General features: G+C 37.7%; 1 pseudogene; it reads right to left on the minus strand.

Moving 5' to 3' along the window:
* Positions 1-7,991: 7,991 nt before the first annotated feature.
* LOC102762861 lies at positions 7,992-9,486 on the minus strand (annotated as a pseudogene).
* Positions 9,487-10,173: the final 687 nt, after the last annotated feature.

A 10,173-nucleotide genomic window follows, 5' to 3' on the forward strand; every position in this document is an offset into this window, starting at 1 on the left:
TTTGGAGTACAATAGTCTTTTTATTTAGCTATGTCTATATTATTATCTTTTGGAATTTCAGTAGCCTAACCTCTAGGACTGAACTTTGTACCTCTACATGCTCCTTAGATCCTTAATCTAGAAGTGACAAAAAGGTAGCATAGTGCACGGATCGTTGTGCTATTGTGCTGTACTCTTTACTCACGAGGGATGCATTAGTTTCCACTTCCCAGCCCCACTTTTAGGTGGACCAAAATGCCTGGTATTTAATTTGGCAATAAAATATTTAAACACAGTTGTTAATAACTACTACATTTGTCACCATTACTAGTTCTCTTCTGATGAGAAAGATAATTTGCCTCTCAAATGGCTAATTTGTATGGAGGAAGTAGGTTATCTGCTAAGATAGAGCCAGTGTTTTTAACTCTGCTCAGAATCCATTTGGGCTACAAATAATTATGTGTATGTGACACCATCCAAATTAGATAAGTGTTCTGTTTTCCATTCTCCTTTGGATGTTTATAGTTAGAGTGATGTAGTTTGAAAACCAGAACACATGATTTAAATCCAGGATGTAATAATCAACAGAACTACTTCGAAGTGGATTCAGAAATAAAATGACTTACCTATTTCAAGAGAAATTTTTTCCAAAATTCAGTGTATTTGGATAGTTTTATTAGAAGTATGTTTATAGTTATAGGTACCAGTTTCCCTATATTATTTGGAGTCCATTCTTCTATACCTATTGTCTCCCTTTTCAATGAGCATTGCTTTTTTTTGACAACTAAAACCACACACAATTGATGCACATATTTACTTTTTCTTTCTTTGTAGTAATAATACGTTTTAACCATACATTTGTGAATTTGCTGGATGTTTGATTTCTGAATTAAAGATGGTCACTGAAAGGAACTGTTAGTGTAAGGAACTGCTCTCAACCACAAGATGGCATTCCTAACATTATTTGTCTTTGCTGATGAACATTTTACCTCATTTTTTGGTAGAGCTAGCTCCATGAAAAAAACAACATAAAAATTATAAGAAAAAGTAATAGCTTAATGAGCATGAATAACTTTTTTAAACATGCAAGCCAATTATGTGTTAATCTTGGCTCTGTCTTCTAAAAAAGCAGAGGTTTGTTGGAGCTGGGCAAAGGGGTGTGGAAATTAGGGACATCTGTAATACTGTCAACAATAAAACAGTTCTAAAACCAAAAACTGAAACCAGGAGCAGTTATAAGAAAATAATAGAGGTTTCAAAGTTTACTCTTATTTTATCATTTGCCTTTAAGGATATTTGTTTCAGTAGATGGCATATTTAGAAAATACATCCAGATGTTCACTATGTGTATGAGAATACACTGTTTCTGAAAGAGGGAGGGACAGTGTTTAATGAAAGACAATTTCTGCCCTCAGGAACTGTAGTTAAGGAGACAACATAAAAATTAAATCATGTACAACACAAAAGAGTTATTGCAAGACAGTCCATGAGTAAGTGAAAATGAGTGGTATAGTCAACTGTTGTAAGATGTAAGGAAAGGATTACCATGGGATAGTCAGAAAAGGTTTCAGAGGACATAGAAGATGTGGTGAGTCTTGAAGGATGGGAAGACTTTCTGGAAGAAAAGGAAGAGGAAATACATTGTAGGCAGAGACAAGGGAAACAGGTAAGGTAAAATGTCCAAGAAAGCATCTGCATTTACCTGTGGTCAGTTTGTTCTCAGATTCTTTCACTTTTTCTCAAAACCAACTTTGATCCTTTCCTCTCAGCTAATGATCTTACCTCATTCAAGAGGAGGAACAAGCCATCAGATATGAAATACCTTGGTTTCCCATCACCAAATGTATAAATCTGCTCACCTGTTTCTATCCTTTTCTACTCCACTTTGATTGAAATTAGGTAGAGTCACACCTCCTTTCAAAGGTTGACCTCTTCAGGTGTGCCTTGGACTCTGTCCTTCAGAATACTTAAGTAACATCAGTTTTAACTTGTTACATCAGTTTTCTCCTTTCCCATTTTTCCAACTTCTCTCAATGTAAACTTTTTATGCCATTCAGCTCTTTTCCATCTTGAAAAGCATAAGAGCAAAACAAAATCTAAACTTTCACATATTTTCCCTATTTTTTATTTATGTCCCAATCAAGGTCAAGCCTCTTCAAAAAGAATTGTCTACGTACAGTTCTCTACTTTCTTTACTCCAATTTTCTCCAGGGTATGTACAAAGTATATATTTAAGGATGAATAATTAACACCATGTAGTTACTGCCTCTCTTTAAGAATAAAACATTACTCATAATTTTGATACCCACTATAGCTCCTCTTTGATACATTCACTTCCCTTCCCCAGAGGTACCACTATCCTAGATATCCTGTTCATCATTCCCTTGTTTGTATTTGTAGTTTTGCACTGCTTAGTTTTGCATCCTTTTAAGTGTTATATAAATGGAGTCATACTATATGTATGCGTCCATCACCTTTTGCTGAAAAACTTTAAAATTCATCCACCCAGATGAATGAAGCCACAGATCATGAATTTTTATTACTATATGATATTCTATTGTATGAGTGGCACAGTCTATCCATTTAACAGTTAATGGACATTTAGGTTGTCTGATTTTTATCTGTTCTTGTATCTAATAGGCATACTTTTTTTTTTTAATTTGTCTTGAAGGCTAATGAATATGGACTTCCAAACATTTGTCATTCTAATGACATGTAAAAATGGATTTCATAACTTATTTCATAAAAATTTATGGTTTATGAAATGAAAATGATCAATTTTTAGGCTATGGTTATAATTTCTAGCTTTTACTATCAAATTATTTTTAAATGTTATAGTGAATTTGGAAGATTTTTAAGAAGAAATTAGATTTTTAAATTATTAATGAAAATTGTAATATATGTTTCCATCAAAATAAAGTTTTGAAATAGGTAAATTGTTTCATATGAGGTTTTTATAGCAATTCACTTTCAAAAATAGTTGGAGAAAATACTGTTAAAAGCCATGAAATCCTTTATAAAAATTTTATAATTCAGACTATTTAATGGTAGTGAAAAAGAGCTGTTTTTCATGTGAACCTCAATCCATAGAAACATAATAATACAGTTTTTGTCTCAATCAAGGAACATGAATAGAACCTACAGAATAACTATTTGTGTGAGCCCCATCTGTGTACTCCATAACCATAAAATTGTTAGTTTTAACTCTTTGAAACTTTGAAAACAAATAGCCTTCTTCAAAATCGAAGTTAGAATAATCTCTCTGATTAAAAAAAAACCAAAAAACCAATGACACAAAGTCAAGAAAGTTGCCAGTGTCTTGGGAAAGTACCTGTCAAAAACAAGAAATCAAATTGTGTAATGTATAGCAATACTCTGATCAATTGGCAATATTTTGACTGAAGCCCTACATACAAAATTTGAGTTTGTTTCCTAGAGAAGGTTGCATTGCTCAAGTTAGCTATTTTTCTTTTTAAGCTCTCGTTCTGAGTTCTTGTGACTTTCTTCATCTAACTGGCAATAACAATTGTCTAGGGATGTCACTGCACTGAAATTATGCAGATGTGGCATTACTTTTTCAGTTATCATTATAGACTTCAATAAGATGCTTTAGTGGCTATAAAATGCAGAATTACTAATACGGGTTAAATTATGTAAATATTAGGGGAAATTATAATTTTAAATTATATAATTCATAATGAATTATTTTAAGTAATTCCTCATATTTGTTAAGTCCTAAAAGTAGTCAATTTAATACCATCTAATAAATTTAATGGTATCCTTGTAAGAGTATTTGTTTTTTATTTGAGAGAGAAACATTGACTTGTTCCACTTATTTATGCATTCATTGATTGTGTTCTGTATGTGCCCTGACTGGGATAAAACTCATAACCTTGGTGTACCAGGATTATGCTCTAACTAAATGAGCTACCTAGCCAGGGCTTTGTGAGTGTTTTTTTCTTATTACAGATCGTATGAGTTTGACTAATCTAGATACCTCATATTAGTGGAATCATACAGTATTTAACTTTTTGTGCCTCTCTGCACAGTGTCCTCAAGTTACCATTCATGTTGTACCACATTTTGTTTATGCACTCATCCATTAATGGTCATTTGGGTTGGCTCTACATTTTGGCTATTGCTATAAACTTGGGTGTACAAATATCTCCTCAGGATCCTGCTTTCAATTCTTTTGACTATATACTCAGAAGTGGAGTTGCTAGATTATATAATTCTATTTTAACTTTTTTTTCCATAGCAACTGCACCATTTAATATTCCCATCAATGGAAATTTGTGTTATTTTAAAATTATGTTTTAAAAAAGTTATATATACACCTAGTTTTTAAAATCCAATAGTTTTAAAAAGCTACAATGAGAGAACCAAGATGGCGGCGTAAGGAACAGACCTGTGAGTGCTGCCTCCTACAACAACATCGAAACTACCAACTATAGGACAAAAAGTTGTCATTCAGAACCATGGGAAAGCTGGCCCAATGGAAACTCTACAACTGGAAGGAAAGAAAGAAGAGCATTGAGACTGAGTAAGATGTGCAGAGACACCAAGTACAGAGGCCAACCCAACAAACTGCAGATTTCAACTCCTTGCATAAAAAGAAGAGCATTGAGACTGAGTAGGATGTGCAGAGGCACCAAGTACAGAGCCCAACCCAACAAACTGCAGATTTTGACTTCTCACATCGAAAAGGGACACATTCAAGAAGCAGAATCAGGTTCGGAGGAAGCCAGAGCTGGACCCACCTGGGCCGGCGACATGGAACCGCTGTACCAGCAAATGCACAAGCACGTCCACCAGTTCCAGTCTCACATGGGACGCTGGGAGATGGCAGACAAACAGTCTGTGCACTTAGTAGAAAAGGAAATCCAAACAAGCGTACCAGATATTCAGCTACCAAGAACGCCTGGAGATTTTCTCCAGCAAGGAGCCGCCCAACAAAAGACAGAATGCCAAACTTCATGTTGCCCCAGTGAGGCCGGGAAGGCCCAGGTGAGGTCAGGATGCTCCCGGAGAGGTCGAGGCGGCCCTGGTGAGGTCGAGACTGCCCTGGTGAGGTCGGGACAGCTCCGGTGAGGTCAAAACAGCCCCGGTGAGGTCGGGATGGCCCCTGTGAGGTCAAAATGGCCCCAGTGAGGCCGAAATGGCCCTGGTGAGATCGGGACAGCCCCGGTGAGATCGGGATGGCCCCAGTGAGGTCAGGACAGCCCTGGTGAGGTTGAAATGGCCCCGGTGAGGTTGGGACGGCCCTGGGGAGGTTGAAACAGATAATAAAGACCAATATAAACTGATGAACAATGCGGGCGGGGGGCGGGGGGGAGTGTTAAGAGATCAACCGAAGGACTTATATGCATGCATATAAGAATAACCAATAGACACAAGACACTGGGGGTAGGGGAGGCCGGGGGAATGTCAAGGGGGCAAAAAAGGAGACATATGTAATACTCTTTGTAATACTTTAAGAAATAAAAATTATTTTTTTTAAAAAAGCTACAATGAATCAGTGATCCCCTGTATTTATCTTTCTCATACCCACTTCCCAGAGTATCCTTCTCATACCCACTTTCAAATCAGCTGTTTGCTCTGGGATTTTTTCTTATTTCTTGATAACATGCTTAACTGCTAATCTGAATTTTAGCTTTAGATATTATCTGTTTACATTCTTGTATAAAAGGTATTTCTCCTACTTCCACTGTCCTGCCCCACTAACCATTCATTTCCTTACCATAGCCTTTCAATATGGATATATTATCATTTTGGGTTAGATCAGTATTAGTGTTTGCATTATTACAACTATAAATATTATTCACAGCTAAATTATATTATGTATTATAATTTTTGACTTTGTTTTATTTTTGAGTTTATAATTATATTTATTTCATTTGCTTAGCTTCTTAAAGATACCCTATTCCAAAGCAAATTGGTTGATCTCTAGAGCTGTTACACAACTATTAACCATGGATCTCTAGATATCTCTGGTGGGGTTCTTGATCTGGCATCTAGAAGAGTTCTGGAATCTGGAGAAAGCTGTGCGTAGATTAAATAGTCCAGAGACGAAATATAATTTTGAAAGGCATTTGGGGGTCAGAAGAGCCTAGTTTAAAGGAAACTAAGATCTCCTTGTCTCAGGACCCCATGCTTTTTTATTAATTTGTCCTGAGGTGAGGCAGAGATATGCACTTCAAAGGGTCAGGGTTTCGTATACAGAGTCCATTGTCAGATTTGGGGAGAAGTAGCCTACAGCTGTTCAGGTGTTTGGCCAGTAGGAGACAATAACATGTAGGTTAAAATGCCTTGAGCTGTCTGGCAGCCAAGCAATCATCCCTTTTCAGGTTTGGGAAATGCCTTCAGCCATTCCCAACAGGTGACAATATATGTGACTCAGCCCTTGTTGAGTCCCCAAGTTTCATCAACCTTTTGATGAAACTTGTAATTATGACATGCTGGAATTGGCTTCTGGGATATCTCCTTTCTGTTCACATTGTCTTTTCATTTTTTTCCTTGTTAGATCCAATTTCTTACTCTTTCTTAGTTTATTTACTAATTTTGCTAGAATCCATCCTCCAGTAGTTCTGAGATAATATGCATGGGATTGTTATTATTTGAGAAATTGCTTGTCTACAAATATATTCCATTTCAAACAAGATTGATAGTTTTTCTAGGTATAGAATTATGGGTTAGAAGTCATTTTTCCCTCTTGGGATTTTGAAGCTATTGTTTCACTATATTTTAGGTTCTATTTTTGGTTTTGATAAGTTTACTGTTATTTGATTCTTAATTTTTAAAAATACAACCTTTTAAAATAAGCTTTTAGCATATTCTCTTTATGGTCTAACATTTCATGGCAATGTTTATTAGTATGGGTCTTTTTGCTTGTTTATTTTGCTATTGGAGCTCTGGTAAGCCTTTTCAATCTGGAAATTCACATCCTTCAGTTCTGATAATTTAAAAATATATTATTTTCTAACTTTTTTATTCCTTCCCCACTGTTTCTGTTCTTTTCCCCTCAAACTCCTATTTTGGGGATGTTGGAAATCCTGAAGTCATCTTATGTGGTATGGAAGATTGATCATAAAGACAATGGCCAATAACCCCTCCAAACACTATTCACATTCTGAGCCTCACATTAACAGGTGAGCTCTATTATCTTTCTCATGGAATCTGGTTTGGTCTTATGAGTTGCTTTTCCAATAGAAAGTGGCAGAGGTGATGTCTGAGACATCTAGGCCCAGGCTATAAGAGGATTGGACACTTCCTCTTTATTCTTTTTCTTCTGTAAATAAGCTTAGAGTAGATTACTCAATAGTGAGAGGTGATGTGGAGAGAGGCCTGGAGAATGAGAGGGCATCTTGGACTACAGAGCCTCAAGCAGTTTTAAGTCAGAATCTACTTATGTGACTGCCCTAAGCAAAAGAGGAGAATACCTATATGCTGAGCCCAGTCAACCAACAAATTTATGAAAAATAGTAAATTGTTTTAATTCATTGTTTGGGGTGATTTATTATGAAATAGTAAATAACCGATACATCCTCTAATTCTCTAATACCTTCTTTCCCATTTCCCATTTCTTTTCTATTATTTAAATTTATCCATACATTCTTTATAGGAGGATTCCACTTTCTGGGTTTTATTTCTCTTTTAACTCTTCTATTGAAAGTTTAATTTACATTACCATGTTTTTAATATTCAACAGCTCTTTTTTCTCTGGAAAATTTTAATAGCTTTCTAGTCTTACTTCAAGGATGTAAACATCTTTTATATTTTTAAGAAATTTAATTACAGTTTAAAAGTTCTTTTGAAATTTGTTTTTGTTTCTCTTGAAGTCCACTTTTTGTTTTGGTTTCTGTCTTTCCCATTGATACATTTCTTAAGTGTTTGGTGATCCTTTTATGTTTAATTTTCAAGTATTAAGAAACTGAAAATTATTTCCTTGATGAAACTTGTCAATTATTGGACTTCACTATAAGACAATCTGATTGGGTCATTTTAGTGGATACTCTCAACTCTATCTATAGGGCTTTTCTTTGGGCCTGATTAGATTTCCTGGAAAGGAATCCTGGAGGGAAGAATACCGTACTCTAGAAGCATTCCCATAATCTTGCCAGCCAGGTTTGAATGAGAGAAAACAAATGTTCGCCCAGTATTTACTTCTGTTCCTGTGGTGGGGAGGGAAGGGGGAAGAGGAGGGGTGCTGAGGCCAACATGGAGGCAGACAGGGGCTCCTGCCCCTGCACACAGAAGGCAGGCTGGGGTGCCCGCAGAGGTGGTATGGCAGGGTGAGGGCTGCGGGCACTGGAGGCATACTTGTAAGGTGCAACAGCCCAAGGAGCAGCAGCAGCCACAGCAGCACCAGGTGCTAAGTTCTGCACAGCTGTGGGAACACCTCCAGGCTGGCAGCTGTCGTCAGCCCCACCAAAGTCCATAGCCAAGTGGTCTGGGCACTCAGACCCAACTCTCTGAGCAGTAGTAGGGAGGCCACGAGAGGCCGGAGCATTAGCAGTTGGAGCCAGATGGCAAAGAGTTGGATGAGGCCCAGACTGGTGGATAGCACTTGGCATTTCTTGGAAGCCTTGAGGTCTCCCACCTTGCTGCCAGCGTGGATTAGGTCTCATTTGTGCTAACTGTTTAGGTGTGTAATATGGAGGCCTTTCCTGAACTTGTGGAACTACTGGCACAAAGTAGCCACCAGCTGCAGGCTGTAGCTGATTTAAGATGACATTGGCAGGGAGTGCTCTCATTCCGGCCACCCGCTGCATATACTGGTTGGTCAGGTGAGTCTTTCCCTCTTCCTTCCTCTGGGCCAGGGTGACATACAGTGGCTTGGAGCCCACGATGCATCCATTCATCTCAGTGACTGCCTTGGTGGTCTCTTCAGGAGATGAAAAGCAGACAAAGCCAAACCCTTTGCTTCTCCCATCCTCCAGCATTACCTCAGCCCTGGTGATGGATCCGAAAGGAGAAAATTCTTTCCTTAACTTCTCATCGCCAATGGTGTCATCCAAGTTCTTAACGTAGAGATTCACCCCCTGATATCGACTAATTCTCTCTTGCTTCAGCTGTTCAAATTTCCGTTTTAACTCGGCCTGCCGTTCCACTTTCTTCTGTGCACGGCCTACAAAAATGACTTTCCCTCTGATTTCTTTTCCATTCATCTCTTCCACAGCCTTATTGGCATCCTCGTGTTTTCCGTACCTCACAAAGCCAAAGCCTTTGGGTTTCCCAGTGGGATCTCTCATCACCTTGACACGTAAGATCTTACCAAACTGGCTGAACAGCTCTTTCAGACTCATCATCCACCTCTTCCCTGAAGTTTTTGATGTACACATTAGTGAACTCCTTGGCTTTGGCCCCAAGCTCAGCTTCCCGCTCTTTTTGAGACTTGAATCCGCCCACAAACGCTCTGCAGGCATTGAGGAGCACGCCATTCATCTTCTCAATGGCCTTGTCTGCAGTTTCTTGGGACTCGTTGCTGCTGCTACCTCTTAGGCAAGGGAAAACGATTCAAAAGCCAAATAACCCCTCATGAAATTCAGCTCCAGGTTTGAAGACTTCCTAGCTTGTCCTATGGATATCAACGCTAAGAACCACTAATTGCAAATTTAATAGGTCATTTTGTATCAAAAGTTCAATTATGAAGCACCTAGAATTTTTCAATTAAAAGAATATATTCTCTGGGTTCTGCTATGGCTCAGACAGTGTTAACATTTTTTTTTTTCCTGTTGTGGGTTTTGATCTTCCCCGCTCCCCCAGAAATTGGTTTTGTTCATCCAAGTCTTTAAGTTTCTCAATAAAGAAAAAATTCCATTAAAAAAAAGAATACCGTAATCAGATCAGAAAGAAAGAGGCTATGGGTTATTGCTCAAAATGTAGATTTTTTTTTTTTTATTTAGGAACCTTTCCCTATTTTTAGAATCGTATTTCTGCCATCACCTGGGCCTGGTATGTCAGCATTTGAAGACTCCCTAGAATAAATTTATAGTCTTAATCAGCAATCACTCTGCTATATGGTATGAAATACAGTTTTTAAGACCAAATTGCTTTTTATACAGATTTTTAAATGAATTATCTTGTTTTTAGCTCCATATTACTTCCCTCCCAAACCTACCCCCAGTTTCAGAGATAAATGGTGCTTCTAACTTTTGAACTGTTTCGGGGTCCTTATGTGCTAGTCAGCCTGAA

This window comes from Myotis davidii, unplaced genomic scaffold (genome assembly GCF_000327345.1).
Source record: "Myotis davidii unplaced genomic scaffold, ASM32734v1 scaffold86, whole genome shotgun sequence".
Lineage (NCBI taxonomy): Eukaryota > Metazoa > Chordata > Mammalia > Chiroptera > Vespertilionidae > Myotis > Myotis davidii.